The 4,812-nt window shown below is 42.1% G+C and overlaps 1 non-coding gene across 1 annotated transcript; it reads left to right on the top strand.

The window, feature by feature from the left end:
• Window positions 1–4,395: 4,395 nt before the first annotated feature.
• LOC112787180 (small nucleolar RNA R71) lies at window positions 4,396–4,503 on the top strand. The gene has a single exon (XR_003194609.1). It is a non-coding gene; the product is annotated as a small nucleolar RNA R71 (small nucleolar RNA).
• The last annotated feature ends 309 nt before the right edge of the window (window positions 4,504–4,812 follow it).

Raw genomic sequence — 4,812 nt, 5'->3', positions numbered from 1 at the left:
AGCCTTGGGATCCTTTTTATTTACCCTTACCTTTTGGTTTTAAGGGTTATTGGCTTTTTGCTCTTGCCTTTTGGTTTTAAGAGCTTTTGGCTTTTTCTGCTTGCCTTTTCTTTTTCTTTCTATTTTTTTTTCTGCAAGCTTTGTTCTTAGCTGCTTTTTCTTGCTTCAAGAATCATTTTTATGATTTTTCAGATTATCAAATAACATGTCTCCTTATCATCATTCTTTCAAGAGCCAACATATTTAACATTCTTAAACAACAACTTCAAAAGACATATGCACTGTTCAAGCATTCATTCAGAAAACAAGAAGCATTGTCACCACATCAATATAATTAAACTAAGTTCAAGGATAAATTCGAAACTCATGTACTTCTTGTTCTTTTGAATTAAAACATTTTTCATTTAAGAGAGGTGATGGATTCATAGGACATTCATAACTTTAAGACAAAGTTACTAAATACTAATGATCATGTAATGAAGACACAAACATGGATAAGCACTTAACATAGAGAAAACGAAAAACAGAGAATGTAAGAACAAGGAATGAGTCTACCTTAGTGATGGTGGCGTTTCCTTCTTGAGGAACCAATGATGTCCTTGAGCTCTTCTATGTCTCTTCCTTGTCTTTGTTGCTCCTCCCTCATTGCTTTTTGATCTTCTCTAATTTCATGAAGGATGATGGAGTGCTCTTGATGTTCCACCCTTAGTTGTCCCATGTTGGAACTTAATTCTCCTAGGGAGGTGTTGATTTGCCCCCAATAGTTTTATGGAGGAAAATTCATTTGAGGCATTTCCGGGATCTCATGGTGATGAGCTTCATGCGTCTCTTGAGATCCATGAATGGGCTCTCTTGCTTGCTCCATCCTTTTCTTAGTGATGGGCTTTTCTTCCTCAATGGGAATGTCTCCTTCTATGGAAGCTCCAGCTGAGTAACATAGATGGCAAATGAGGTGGGGAAAAGCTAACCTTGCCATAGTGAAGGACTTGTCAGCTACCTTGTATAGTTCTTGATAGATGACTTCATGAACTTCTACTTCCTCTCCAGTCATGATGCTATGAATCATGATGGCCCGATCCACAGTAACTTCAGATCGGTTGCTAGTGGGGATGATGGAGCATTGGATGAACTCCAACCATCCTCTAGCCACAGGCTTAAGGTCCAGTCTTCTTAGTTGAACCGGCTTGCCTTTGGAGTCAATCTTCCATTGAGCTCCTTCCACACATATGTCCATGAGGACTTGGTCCAACCTTTGATTAAAGTTGACCCTTCTAGTGTAGGGGCGTGTATCTCCTTGCATCATAGGCAAGTTGAACGCCAACCTCACATTTTCCGGACTAAAATCTAAGTATTTCCCCCGAACCATGGTGAGATAATTCTTTGGGTTCGGTTCTTACTTTGATCATGGTTCCTAGTGATCCATGCATTGGCATAGAACTCTTGAACCATTAGGATGCCGACTTGTTGGATGGGGTTTGTTAGAACTTCCCAACCTCTTCTTTGGATTTCATGTCGGATCTCCGGATACTCATTTCTCTTGAGCTTGAAAGGGACCTTGGGGATCACCTTCTTTTTTGCCACAACATCATAGAAGTGGTCTTGATGAGCTTTGGAGATGAATCTTTCCATCTCCCATGACTCGGAGGTGGAAGCTTTTGTCTTCCCTTTCCCTTTTCTAGAGGATTCTCCGGTCTTGGGTGCCATCAATGGTAATGGAAAAACAAAAAGCTTATGCTTTTATCACACCAAACTTAGAATTTTTGCTCACCATCGAGCAAAAGAAAAAAGAATAGATGAAGAAGAAGAAGAAATGGAGGAGAGGGAGAGAGATGTGTTTCGGCCAAGAAGGGGAAGAGAGGGTTGTGTTGTGTGAAAATGAGGAAGAATGGAGGGCTATATATAGGGAAGGGAGGGGGGGTAAGGTTCGGCCATAAGGGTGGGTTTTGGGTGGGAAAGTGATTTTGAATTTTGAAGGTAGGTGGACTTTATGAGGTAGGTTTATGGGGAAGAGTGGATGGATGTGAGTGGTGAAGTGGTGATAGGGAAGAGAGATTGAGGTGATTGGTGAAGAGTTTTGGGGAAGAGTGTTTATGGGATTGTGTGAAAGAGGGGTAAGAAGAAGTGAGTGGAGGTAGGTGGGGATCCTGTGGGGTCCATAGATCCTGAGGTGATCCTGTAGGGTCCACAGATCCTGAGGTGTTCAAGGATTTACAACCTTGCACCAAATTAGGCATGCAAAATGCCCTTGCACACAACTCTGGGCGTTCAGCGCCAGATTGGTGCATGTTCTGGGCGTTGAACGCCCATTTGTTGCCCATTTCTGGCGTTGAACGCCAGAACCATGCTTGTTCTGGGCGTTCAGCGCCAGCTCTTCTCCAGGGTACAATTCTGGCGTTCAAACGCCCAGATGCTGCCCATTTTGGGCGTTCAGCACCAGAACCATGCTCTGTTCTGGCGTTGAACGCCAGCCAGATGCTTCTTACTGGCGTTTAAACACCAGTGAGATCTTCCTCCAGGGTGTGATTTTTCTTCTGCTATTTTTGATTCCGTTCTCAATTTTTTTTTATTTATTTTGTGACTCCACATGATCATGTACCTATAAAGACATATAACTAATAAAAATATAATTAAATAAAAATTGGGTTGCCTCCCAACAAGCGCTTCTTTAATGTCAATAGCTTGACAGTGGGCTCTCATGGAGCCTCACAGATGTTCAGAGCATTGTTGAGACTTCCCAACACCAAACTTAGAGTTTGGATATGGGAGTTCAACACCAAACTTAGAGTTTGGTTGTGGCCTCCCAACACCAAACTTAAAGTTTGACTGTGGGGGCTCTGGTTGACTCTGCAGTGAGAGAAGCTTTTTATGCTTCCTCTCCATGTTTACAGAAGGATGACCTCGAGTTTTAAACACAAGGGAGTCCTCATTCAATTGAAGGACTAGTTCACCTCTGTCAACATCAATCACAGTTCTTGCTGTGGCTTGGAAGGGTCTTCCAAGGATGATGGATTCATCATCATTCTTCCCAGTATCCAGGACTATGAAATCAGCAGGGATGTAAAGGCCTTCAACCTTTACTAACACGTCCTCTACTTGTCCATAAGCCTTTTTTCTTGAATTGTCTGCTATCTCTAATGAGATTTTAGCAGCTTGCACCCCATAGATTCCCAGTTTCTCTATTACAGAGAGGGACATGAGGTTTATCCCTGACCCGAGGTCACACAGAGCCTTTTCAAAGATCATGGTGCCTATGGTACAAGGTATTAGGAACTTCCCAGGATCCTGTTTCTTCTGAGGCAATGACAGTTGATCCAGATCACTTAGTTCATTAGTGAACAAGGGAGGTTCATCTTCCCAAGTCTCAACACCAAATAATTTGGCATTCAGCTTCATGATTGCACCAAGGTACTTGGTAACTTGCTCTTCAGTAACATCCTCATTCTCTTCAGAAGAGGAATACTCATCAGAGCTCATGAATGGCATAAGGAGGTTCAATGAAATCTCTATGGTCTCTAGATGAGTCTCAGATTCCTTTTGTTCCTCAGAGGGAAGCTCCTTATTGATCACTGGACGTCCCAGGAGGTCTTCCTCCTTGGGATTCATGTCCTCTCCCTCTCTTACAGGTTCGGCCATGGTAATTAATTCGATGGCCTTGCACTCTCCTTTTGGATTCTCTTCTGTATTGCTTGGGAGAGTACTAGGAGGGATTTCAGTGATCCTTTTACTCAGCTGGCCCACTTGTGCCTCCAAATTTCTAATGGATGACCTTGTTTCATTCATGAAACTCACAGTGGCCTTAGATAGATCAGAGACTAAGTTTGCTAAATTAGAGGTATTTTGTTCAGAGTTCTCTGTCTGTTGCTGAGTGGATGATGGAAAAGGTTTACTATTGTTAAACCTATTTCTTCCACCATTATTAAAGCCTTGTTGAGGCTTTTGTTGATCCTTCCATGAGAGATTTGGGTGATTTTTCCATGAGGGATTATAGGTGTTTCCATATGGTTCACCCATGTAATTCACCTCCGCTATTGCAGGGTTTTCAGGATCATAAGCTTCTTCTCCAGAAGATGCCTCTTGAGTACTGTCTGATGCAGCTTGCATTCCATTCAGACTCTGAGAAATCATATTGACTTGCTGAGTCAATATTTTATTCTGAGCCAATATAGCATTCAGAGTATCAATTTCAAGAACTCCCTTCTTCATAGGCGTCCCATTATTCACAGGATTCCTTTCAGAAGTGTACATGAACTGGTTATTAGCAACCATGTCAGTGAGTTCTTGAGCTTCTGCAGGCGTTTTCTTTAGGTGAATGGATCCACCTGCAGAAGTATCCAATGACATCTTAGCTAATTCAGACAGACCATCATAGAATATATCCAGGATGGTCCATTCTGAAAGCATGTCAGAAGGATACTTGTTGGTCAGTTCTTTGTATCTCTCCCAAGCTTCATAGAGGGATTCACCTTCTTTCTCTCTGAAGGTTTAAACATCCACTCTAAGCTTACTCAGCTTTTGAGGAGGAAAGAACTTGGCTAAGAAAGCCTTGACCAGCTTATCCCAAGAGTTCAGGCTATCCTTAGGTTAAGAGTCCAACCATATTCTAGCTCTGTCTCTTACAGCAAAAGGGAAAAGCATGAGCCTGTAGACTTCAGGATCTACTTCATTAGTCTTAACAGTATCACAGATCTGCAAGAATTCAGTTAAGAACTGAAAGGGATCTTCAGATGGAAGTCCATGAAACTTGCAGTTCTGCTGCATCAAAGAAACTAATTGAGGTTTCAGCTCAAATTTGTTTGCTCCAATGGTGGGAAT

The sequence above is a fragment of the Arachis hypogaea genome, chromosome 20 (genome assembly GCF_003086295.3).
Source record: "Arachis hypogaea cultivar Tifrunner chromosome 20, arahy.Tifrunner.gnm2.J5K5, whole genome shotgun sequence".
Classification (NCBI taxonomy): Eukaryota; Viridiplantae; Streptophyta; class Magnoliopsida; order Fabales; family Fabaceae; genus Arachis; species Arachis hypogaea.
The sequence above is the reverse complement of the archived record's forward strand: the minus strand, read 5'-3'. Positions and strand labels throughout refer to the sequence as shown.